This window comes from Triticum aestivum, chromosome 2A (genome assembly GCF_018294505.1).
Source record: "Triticum aestivum cultivar Chinese Spring chromosome 2A, IWGSC CS RefSeq v2.1, whole genome shotgun sequence".
NCBI classification, from domain to species: domain Eukaryota; kingdom Viridiplantae; phylum Streptophyta; class Magnoliopsida; order Poales; family Poaceae; genus Triticum; species Triticum aestivum.
The window spans coordinates 699,550,995-699,562,662 of NC_057797.1; positions in this window are offsets into that span (position 1 = coordinate 699,550,995).

The following is an 11,668-nucleotide window of genomic DNA, read 5'->3' on the forward strand; positions in this document are numbered from 1 at the left end:
AGGAGTTGAGAACTTCTCCGACTCGTTTTTCATGCCGTGAGCATATCTTGTTTCGGATCAACGGACCTGAGTGATGACAGCAACTTCCTTTTCAGTAGCCTTGATCCATTCTTAATTCTTCGTCGAGTGAGTTTCTTTACTTGTAAGGCTCCGAGTGACGGTGCGGAGGAGATCTTTCGTCTGACAAGTTGTTTGCTGCCCGCAGATTTCGTGGGATCCAAATTTTGGGAAGCGCGCGGACGGGGGAGGCTGCAGTAATCGGATGGGATAGCGCGGAGCCGCCTCGATCCCCGCACCACCTTTTTCGCCACATATCATGCGCGCGATCACCACGGGATTTGGCAGGGCCGTCCGGGCCTACCAGTCAGCCACTCGGAAGCAGCCTCATATAAGGTGTTGGGCCGGGGCTCTGTTCCGCACGCCACCATTCTCTCTCTGTTTTCTCCCGATTTCTCCGCCACCCTCGCTCCCGTCTCGTCTCCGGATCTCCACTCGAGCTCGAACTGCCACCATGGGGAAGGACAAGACGGCGGCGCTGGAACGCGCTAAGAAGGCGACCGCGAAGGCGAAGGGCAAGCGGACCAACCGGGGCGGATCCTCGTCGAGGTCTGGCCTGCCGGCGGGCTGGATCCAGGGCGACTGGATCCGCTCGGCCATCACGCAGGACGACCTCGACGACCTGGTGGAAGGGGGATTTATCCTCCACAAGTCGGCTCGGCTCCCGGGAGACGAAACTGAGCCGCAGCCCAGAGAGGGTGAGCGCGTCCTCTTAGCAACTCACATAGATTGTGGGTTCTCGCTGCCTCCCCACCCTTTCTTCTGGGGTTTTTTGAACTTCTTTGGGGATCAGCTCCACCATTTTACTCTGAATACCATAGTCTATCTGGCCGCTTTCGTGTCTCTGTGCGAAAACTTCTTGGGCTGTCGACCGCACTAGGGGCTCTTCAAACATATCTTCACTTGCCGTTCCCAGTCGGTCAAAAAGACCAAGTCAAGTGACGAGAGGACTCGGGTGATCCAGATGTGCGGTGGTCTGGGGATCCAGATGAGGAGCAAAAGTACTTTCCCAGCGATGATCCTTCCTGACTCGGTCCGGGGCTGGCAGTCGACTTGGTTTTACTGCAAGGATCAGCCGACCCCTGGCCAGTCGACTGGGCTTCCTCCTTTCTCCTTGGCTCGAGTGGAGAAGTCTGCTCCCCTGAAGATAGTTCTAGAAGAGAAGGCGCAGGCCAAGGAGCTGGTCGAACGGGTCGTCCAGCTCGTCCGCGACGGAGTGACCGGGATGGATCTGCTGGAGGTCTTTCTCGGTCGACAGATCCAACCCCTTCAGGCGCGCGATCATCCGATGTGGATGTATTCTGGGCTCAAAGATACCACTCGGATCCACCCGGAGGAGGTCAGTGAGGATACCTTGGAGAGCTGGTTGAGAGGAATCACTGGCAACAAAGACAACCCTCAGGGATCCAGGAGGGTGATTCCATTCGACAACTCGCGTCAGCCGGAGCAGGTATGTTTCTGTAAGTAACTTTCTGACTCTCCATGTGATGTCCCGTTTGCGGTCGACTGAATGTCTTTTGATTGTTATTTTTCAGGCCCTCATTGAAATGTACTCGATGCCCAATGGAGAGCAAGGGCAAGACTTGGAAGGCGAGGCGAGCGGCGGCGATAGTGGCGAGTGGACTTCTGATGGTGAAGAGGATGGAGAAAGCGAAGACTCAAGCGACGAAGAAGAAGTTGAGTCGCCTCCTCGCAGGGAGAGGCGATCCAAACTTGCCCAAGAACGACCAAGCGTCCGTGAAAAGGCGACTACTCAAGCTGGTCAATCTTCGAAGCGTCCTCGGATCTCTTCACCAACCCCGATCGAGAAAGTGCCCAAGCACCCCAAAGTTTCGGAGCCGAAAATCCGGAAGGCGTTGCCGAAGATTAAGATTGACACCCCCGTCGCTTCTGCGTAAGTATCTTCCTTTGTATACACTCGACGCTCAGTGCCGTTTGTTTTTTTCTTGTTTTAACCGGACGAACTTTGGAACTGCCAGCGCTGCCACTTCTAGGACCTCAGCTTACAGGGATGATGATGAGGTGATGGAGGATGTGGTCACGTCAAAACTGGGTATGACTCATGCCATACTGTCTTTATTTTGGTCGATTCAACTGCAACGTGTACCATTGGGTGATGTGATTTTGACGATTGAACTTTGCATAGCTCCCAACGTTATTGACCTCCTTGATGATGATGAAGAGCCCGAGAGGCCTTTGACGAGGAAAAATAGGCAGGCTCCTACAAGCGAGGCACCACAGTCGACGCCAAGGACGAAACCAGTCGTTCAGGACACTGGCGATGCCAATCGGGGTTCTGTTACCTTTGATGTGCCACTGTCGAGTGCCTTGCCCTCTTCGTCGACTGCTCAGGCTCCTGTCGACCCACCTTCAGTTTTTTCGACCCATCATGTCCCGGAGGACGAAGTGAATGCTGCCAAGGAAGCCATACGTCAGGCGGGCATCATGATGGAGAAGATGAAGACGGTGCGGGACGCCAGCCAAGCCACCTATGATGCCAGCTCGTCTCTCCAGAGCAACGATCAGGTTAGTTGGTCGCCGCTTGTTCTGTTAGGATATGCTATCTGAAGACTCTTTCCAAAAATCTTTTCATCTGTACACCCACTGGGTGTGTCGATTGAATTTTTTGGACTAGTGGGGGCATGCTGAGTGCACCCACTGGGTGTAGTCCCCGAGACTACGGTGGACTGCTGGCAGTCGACTGTAGTCTTTGCATTTTGTCGAATGTATAAATAGTTTGTCTCTTCCACTCGACTTCGGCGGGCCGGTCGAGTGGGATCAGAACCGATGGGGGCACGCAAAGTGCACCCACTGGGTGTAGTCCCCGAGACTACGGTGGACTGCTGGCAGTCGACTGTAGTCTGAGTTCTACTTTCTCTTTTTTTTTCTTTTCCTGGACTCGACTTCGGCGGGCCGGTCGAGTGGGATCAGAACCGATGGGGGAACGCAAAGTGCACCCACTAGGTGTTGTCCCCGAGACTATGGTGGACTGCGGGCAGTCGACCATAGTCTTAGTATTTATTGCCTTTGTTGTTTTTCGCTGTAAAATAACTTCTCCTCTTTGATTGCAGAAATCTTGTGATCCGAGAGCTCGCTTTGCTGATTTGGAGAAACAGCAGATCCAACTGAACCTTGATTTGGAGCTAGCCAAGACAGAGCTGCAAAAGGCTAAGGATGGTGCCAATGGTAAGACGAGTTTGTCGACTGGTTTGCCTTGGGCTTGAGTACCCTTCTGCTCTTTCTGAATCAAGCACCATTTCTTTGCAAAAAAGCTGAGAGAAGCTCTGGCAAAGAAGGACCAGGATCTGGCTGCTGCCCGAAAGGAAGCTGATGACAGAGTCGCTCTGGCCGAACAGAAGCTGGCTTCGGTCGGCCAGTTGGAAGAAGAGAATACCAGGCTGAAGTCTGCTCTGAATGACTCCAACAAGGAGTGCTCGCGCTGGAAGAAGGCGAATCTCGTCCAGGGCGAGAAAATGGAAAGCATTGCTCGCAGGAGGGATGATCTGGAGAGCTATCTGAGAAGTCTTGCCAAGAAGTTGTTCATCAAGCTTGAAGGTGCACATTCTGTTCTGACTGATTTTTTTGTGTCGACTCAGTGTACGAAAATTGACTTATCCTTGGATCGTGAATGCAGAGTTTTGCCAGAACTTTGAAGAGGAGACTGGGCGGATCGAACCAGGTTTGGATCCAATCAACTCTCCCGTGAAAGATGAAACTGCCATGAATCTGCTCCGTCTGGAATCTTGCATTGACAGCGCCGTGGACTACTTGGCTCGACTGAAGGTCGCCATGTCACGGATCGACCCGACACATTGGCCAAAGGCCACACTCCAAAACGATCTTGAGTCTCTAATGACTCGACTTAACGGAATCCCTGACTGAGTGCGGGAGTGGAAGAAGTCTTCTGCTCGGTCTGGCGCTGATGTGGCTCTGTCTTTGGTTCGTGTCCACTGCAAGGATGTGCGACAAGATAAGCTGGCCGCAATCAAGGTCGCCAACACCCAGAAGCACGACTTCCGAACTTTTATGGAGACTTTCATTGCTGCCGCCACTCAGATTGCCGATGGCGTCGACCTGGACGAGTTCGTTGAGCCTACCAGCCTTCCTCCCGTGGAGTGAACAAACTCTTATGTCCCACCTTAAATTTGCCTCGGAATGCCGAGTGTTTTTTGTAACCGTTAAACTTTTTCGGGCTGCATGCCCGAGTACTTCCATCTGTGATCCGGAACCTTTAGAATTTATCTGAACTTGGTTTACCATTGAATATCTTTATGAATCTCCTGCTGAGTGAAGCCATCCTTCATTCGAGACAACCTTTGTATTTGTAGCGCAGCTCCGAAGGAGCGGGAAGCAGTCGACCCATGTCTTGTCGCCCTTGTGGGTCGGCGACGGAGTGCGCATCGTATTTGTGACGAAGCTCTCCAGGAGAAGGTGGCAGTCGACCCGCCCCTCATCGTCCTTGAGGATTGAGATGTGTTTCGTACTTAGGCGAGTTCTGGACTGCAGCTAAGCCCCCGAGTGGGAGGATTGCTCTCCACTCGGTAGGATTTTTTCAAACTTAGGTGAGTGCCGGCCTGCAACTAAGTCTCTAAGTGAGAGAACTTAGGTGAGTACTGGACTGCAACTAAGCCCCCGAGTAGGAGGATTGATCTCCACTTGGCAGGATTTTTTCAAACTTAGGCGAGTGCCGGACTGCAGCTAAGTCTCCAGGTGAGAGAACTTAGGCGAGTACTGGACTGCAGCTAAGCCCCTGAGTGGGAGGATTGCTCTCCACTCGGTAGGATTTTTTCAAACTTAGGCGAGTGCCGGACTGCAGCTAAGTCTCCAAGTGAGAGAACTTAGGCAAGTACTGGACTGCAGCTAAGCCCCCGAGTGGGAGGATTGCTCTCCACTCGGTAGGATTTTTTCAAACTTAGGCGAGTGCCGGACTGCAACTAAGTCTCTAAGTGAGAGAACTTAGGCGAGTACTGGATTGCAGCTAAGCCCCCGAGTGGGAGGATTGCTCTCCACTCGGTAGGATTTTTTCAAACTTAGGCGAGTGCCGGACTGCAGCTAAGTCTCCAAGTGAGAGAACTTAGGCGAGTACTGGACTGCAGCTAAGCCCCCGAGTGGGAGGATTGCTCTCCACTCGGTAGGATTTTTTCAAACTTAGGCGAGTGCCGGACTGCAGCTAAGTCTCCAAGTGAGAGAACTTAGGCGATTACTGGACTGCAGCTAAGCCCCCGAGTGAGAGGATTGCTCTCCACTCGGTAGGATTTTTTCAAACTTAGGCGAGTGCCGGATGACAGCTAAGTCTCTAAGTGAGAGAACTTAGGCGAGTACTGGACTGCAGCTAAGCCCCCGAGTGAGAGGATTGCTCTCCACTCGGTAGGATTTTTTCAAACTTAGGCGAGTGCCAGACTGCAGCTAAGTCTCCAAGTGAGAGAACTTAGGCGAGTACTGGACTGCAGCTAAGCCCTCGAGTGGGAGGATTGCTCTCCACTCGGTAGGATTTTTTCAAACTTAGGCGAGTGCCGGACTGCAGCTAAGTCTCCAAGTGAGAGAACTTAGGCGAGTACTGGACTGCAGCTAAGCCCCCGAGTGGGAGGATTGCTCTCCACTCGGTAGGATTTTTTCAAACTTAGGCGAGTGCCGGACTGCAGCTAAGTCTCCAAGTGAGAGAACTTAGGCGAGTACTGGACTGCAGCTAAGCCCCCGAGTGGGAGGATTGCTCTCCACTCGGTAGGATTTTTTCAAACTTAGGCGAGTGCCGGACGGCAGCTAAGTCTCTAAGTGAGAGAACTTAGGCGAGTACTGGACTGCAGCTAAGCCCCCGAGTGGGAGGATTGCTCTCCACTCGGTAGGATTTTTTCAAACTTAGGCGAGCACCGGACTGCAGCTAAGTCTCCAAGTGAGAGAACTTAGGCGAGTACTAGACTGCAGCTAAGCCCCCGAGTGGGAGGATTGCTCTCCACTCGGTAGGATTTTCTCAGTCGCGCTTTCTCTATATAACTGTCCCTTTATGACTGTAAAGGCCTTGGATCGACGGATGATCTATCGAGCCTCTTCTTCGTCTTCTGGGAGTTCTTTCCTTAGGATGTACGCGATGTACGGTTCTGTCCAGACGGGAGTGATAACCAAGACTTCCATGATCAGGTCGACCACAGCAGGAACTTCAACTTCAGTCGGGTCCGTGGCGCTTTTTGGTAGCGGGGCCTCTTCAGTGAAGGGATCCTCTTGGACCGATGGTGTGTGGATGTGTTCCAAAAACACATTGCTGGGAATGGCTTCTCTTTTGGAACCTATTTTTGCCAGATCATCAGCTGCTTGATTTTTCAGTCAGGGTATGTGATGAAGCTCTAACCCCTCGAATTTCTTCTCCAGCTTTCTCACCGCATTGAAATAACTAGTCATGGCTGGATTTCTGACGTCCCATTCCTTCATCACTTGTTTAACCACCAAATCTGAGTCGCCATAGACCATGAGGCGACGGACGCCGAGTGAAATGGCCATGCGCAACCCATATAAAAGTGCTTCGTATTCTGCCTCATTGTTAGAGGAATCAAAGTGGATTTGAAGAACATATATGAGTTTATCTCCTCTGGGGGAGACCAACACTACTCCGGCACCGGAACCATTTAGCATCTTGGAACCGTCGAAGAACATGGTCCAATGCTCCGAGTGAACCTGAGTCGGCAGTTGCTGTTCAATCCACTCGGCGACGAAATCCGCGATTGCCTGGGACTTGATAGCTTTCTTTGCCTCAAACTTGATATCTAGAGGAAGGAGTTCAATCGCCCATTTTGCCACTCGACCAGTTGCGTCCCTGTTATGCAAGATCTCTGACAATGGAGCGTCGCTGACGACTGTAATGGAATGATCAGAGAAGTAGTGGGCAACTTTCTTTGTGGTCATATAAATCCCATATACGAGCTTCTGATAATGAAGATATCTTTGCTTCGATGGGGTCAAGACTTCAGAAATATAATACACTGGGCGCTGAACTTTGAAGGTTTTCCCTTCTTCTTCCCGCTCGACCGTAAGTACCGTACTGACGACTTGTCCTGTGGCTGCAATGTAAAGCAGCAAAGGCTCCTTGCTGATTGGGGCAGCAAGCACCGGCTGGGTGGAGAGCAGAGCTTTGAGCTCTGCGAACGCTGCGTCAGCTTCAGGAGTCCACTCAAACTTGTCAGACTTCTTCATCAATCGGTAAAGAGGCAATGCCTTTTCACCGAGACGAGATATGAATCGACTTAGGGCGGCCAAGCAACCAGTAAGCTTCTGAACATCGTGCACTCGCACAGGACTTTTCATTCGGAGTATAGTACCGACTTTTTCTGGATTGGCGTCGATTCCCCGTTCGAAAATGAGAAAACCGAGTAACTTTCCGCCAGGAACCCCGAATGTGCACTTTGATGGATTAAGCTTGATATCAAACCTTCTGAGGTTGGCAAAAGTTTCAGCAAGGTCAGTCAGCAGGTCAGAACCCTTCCGTGACTTGACCACAATATCATCCATGTTCTCCTCCACATTCCGATTGATTTGGGTGAGCAAACACTTCTGAATCATCCTCATGAATGTGGCTTCGACATTCTTGAGGCCGAATGGCATGGTAACATAACAGAAGCACCCGAATAGAGTGATGAAAGCCATTTTGATCTCGGCGGGACCATACAGACGGATCTGATGGTAACCGGAATAGGCATCTAAAAAAGACAGGCGCTCGCATCCCGCAGTCGAGTCGACTATCTGGTTGATGCGGGGGAGAGGAAAATGATCTTTCGGGCAGGCCCGATTGATATGTTTAAAGTCAATGCACATGCGAAGTGACTTGTCCTTCTTGAGGACCATGACAACATTGGCGAGCCACTCGGAGTGGTAGATTTCTCGGATGAACTCCGCCGCTAAGAGCCGAGCTACCTCTTCGCCAATGGCCTTTCTCTTCTGGACGGCGGACCGTCGGAGATGTTCCTTGACAGGTTTTACTTTTGAGTCGACTCTTAGGCGGTGCTCAGCCAGCTCCCTGGGAACACCCGGCATGTCAGAGGGCTTCCATGCGAAAATGTCCCAGTTCTCACGGAGGAACTGGATGAGCGCTTCTTCCTATTTGGAGTCGAGTGTTGTCGAGATATGAGTTGGAGCAGCGCTGGGGTCGGTCGGGTGGATGTGAGCTGTCTTTGTATCGCCAGTCGACTGAAAAGCTGACTCTGTAGCGGGCTTCTTGGCTCGCAACAAATCACTCGGGTCTGCAGTCTTCTAGTATTCCTGCAACTCCACCACTGCCATCTGAGCATCGGCGATCTTCTAACCTTTCTGAAAACATTCTTCCGCTTTCTTCCGATTGCCCGTAATAATGATCACACCTTTGGGGCCAGGCATCTTCAATTTGAGATACATATAACACGATCGGGCCATGAAGCGTGCATAAGCCGGCCTGCCCAAAATAGCATGGTAGGCACTCTGGAAGTCTACAACTTCAAATGTCAACTTCTCTTTGCGGTAATTCTTGGAATCACCGAAAACCACATCAAGAGCAATCTGGCCGAGTGATTCAGCCTTCTTCCCAGGAATGACCCCATGGAAACTCATGTTGCTGGCACTGAGTCTGGACATCGGAATGCCCATCCCTTTCAACGTCTCAGCATACAATATGTTCAAACCACTGCCACCATCCATCAGGACTTTGGTCAGTCGAGTGCCTTCAACAACTGGGTCGACCACCAAAGCTTGCCTCCCAGGGGTGGCGATGTGCGTTGGGTGGTCGGACTGGTCGAATGTTATGGCAGCCTGAGACCATTTCAGGTAACTAGGTGTCACCGGAGTGACCATATTCACCTCTCGGTTAATAACTTTCAGTCGACTTTTGCTTTCAACATCGGCAAAAATCATCAGAGTGGAATTGACCTGAGGGTATCCGTCGTCACTGTCCTCTTTGTCCTCGACCTTGTCCGACTCCTTTTCCTTACCTTTGGAGTGCTTGCCCTGGAACTGCTGGATCAAGAGTCGACACTGTCGAGTGGTATGTTTCGAGTAAATGAAATTACCCTCTTTATCTTTCTTTGTGTGGACGAGACATGTAAGTCCAACACATCATTTCCGTCCTGGTCTTTAACCTTTTTGGGGTTCCAAGGTCCTTTAGGTTTCCCTTTAAACTTTCCTTGGGTTAAAGCCAAGGCTTCCCCGGGAGCCGCTGGCTCGGCTTTCCGCTTCTGTTTCCGATTGGAATTTCCTCCAGTTTCTTGGGCGACTGACTTGAGCTTGCCACTCCTGAGTCGATCCTCATCTTCACCATTAGCGTACTTGGTGGCAATCTCCATCATCCGATTCAGGGACATATCTCTGGTTCGACCGAATTTCAAATTCAGTTCTCTGTACTTGACGCCTTCCTTGAAGGCACAAACTGCTTGGTGGTCAGACACATTCTCCACCGAGTGATGTAACGTGATCCACCTCTGGACATAATCCCTCAAAGTTTCATTCAGCTTCTGCACGCAAGACCGCAGGTCCGTCAGCCCTGCCGGTCGCTTGCACATGCCTTCAAATGTGGTGACGAACACTCGGGAGAGATCTTCCCAAGTGTAAATGCTGCTAGGTGCTAACTTGTTCGGCCACGCTTTGGCCGAGCCCTCCAACATGAGAGGCAGGTGCTTCATGGCCACTTCATCATTGCCGCCGCCAATCTGGACGGCCACTCGGTAGTCCTCAAGCCAAGTATCGGGCTTGGACTCACCAGTGAACTTACTGACTCCAGTCGCCAACCTGAAGTTGGGAGGAATCACAGCGGCCCTGATGGCTCTACTAAAGCACTCTGGCCCCGAAACATGTACTCTGCTGCTGGTAGGTGCATCTCTGTCGTGACCTTCTCGGTGAGACCTGTTCCTGTCGACCAAACCTTGGACGAGAATGGATCTCGCGTCAAAGCCTGGCCCTCCGGGGTCGACTGGAATCCTTCGCCCACCACTATGAGGGCGCCTGTCATCCTGCTGGCGAAGCACATATGACCCGCTCCTCGAGGGAGGCGTGGGCACTCGGTGTCGACCGTCACGATCGACTCGGTGATCATACTGCTCATGGTTCCCATACTGGTCACGCCGGTCTCCACGTCCCTCACGCCTCGGGGGCGATCTCGGGCTGTGAGCCGACTGGACTGTGTCCGCGACAACGGATCTGCTATGAATCCTGTTCCGCGACTGAGAAACAGCGGAATTCTGATCTCCTGCTGCCCGGAGTAACGCTTTGATCTGCAGCAAGCCTCTGCCAGCCTCCGACTGGGAAGGATGAATCGACTCTGCTATACGGGCCGCAGTTGCTAAATTCTGAATCAGAGTTCGATATACCTGCGGGGGCGGGAAGAGTTGATGTCGACTGGATTCGGGAACCCATTGTCGCGCACGCTCGTCGAGTGCTCGCTGGAGATTCTCCAGTCGAGTGCGCTCGGCCAAGTTTGCTAGGAGCGCGTCCTCCAAGGCGCGAGCCTCGGGGGTTTCTCCAACGATAGGAGTGTGCAGTGCATCCATGTTCCGGCGGTGAAGTTCTTCTCTCTGCAGCGACGTGAGAGGCTCGGGAAGATACTCCTCATGGAGACGCGACGGGTCGCCTCCACCCGCGCCTCCGTCGGTGCAGGGAAAACCGGGAGGACTGGGCGGTCCATCGACCATCAGAACCTCCGCCGCCGAATCGCTGCTGTCGCACTCGGATGCGGTCTCTGCGGAGCCAGTCGACAGGTCGAATAGGCCATAGAGGGATTCGTCGGGCTCGATTGCCACGACTTGAGGGGTGGCCGACTGACGTGCCACCGCGTGTCTCACCCACCGCTGAAGTCTCGACCGACCGGAGCGCTTGCGCCGGCGGGAAACGGGAAGGGAGGACAACACAGGAGCCGACCGGTAGGGGGTCGACGGTTGCCACAGGAGAACGCCGCAGACGCACACGCTAAAGTGCGTTGCTCGGCGAACAGGGAGTGCGTCCACGTCGAGCGGAGCCTCCTGGAGCCAAGCAGAGTCGTCGACGATGAATGCGAGAGCGCCGAGACGGATCTCGCGGCCCTCCATCGAAACTCCGCCGAAAACCATGATGATTCGGGTCGGAAAAGGTCGCAACTCCTCCAACAAACGCTAAAACACCTGCCCCACGGTGGGCGCCAACTGTCGTGGTTCTAAGTCTGACAGTAGTGTAGGGGGATAAGTATGGAGAGGCAAGATCTTAGCTATGGAGAAGTTGTAAGAACGCAAGGTTTACGAGTTCAGGCCCTTCTCGGAGGAAGTAATAGCCCTACGTCTCGGAGCCCGGAGGCGGTCGACTGGATTATGTGAGTACGAATTACAGAGGTGCGAACCCTTGTCTCGGAGGAGGGGGGTGGCTTATATAGAGTGCGCCAGGACCCCGGCCAGCCCACGTTACAAAGGGTTCAATGTACATTAAGGCAGGGCGTTACTGATAACGCTAGTAATAAAGTGCTATGATGACCATAAAAGCTACTTAATGACCGACCGTTAGCGTGCGGAGTGACTTTAGGTCTCCTGGCCGTCGAGTGGTTGGATCTTGGTCGAGTGATTGCTTCTTGGTCTAGTGTCTTCGAGTCTGTCGAGTGGAACACCTCCAAGTCGATTGAAAGGTGATTTCTTCTAAAGAT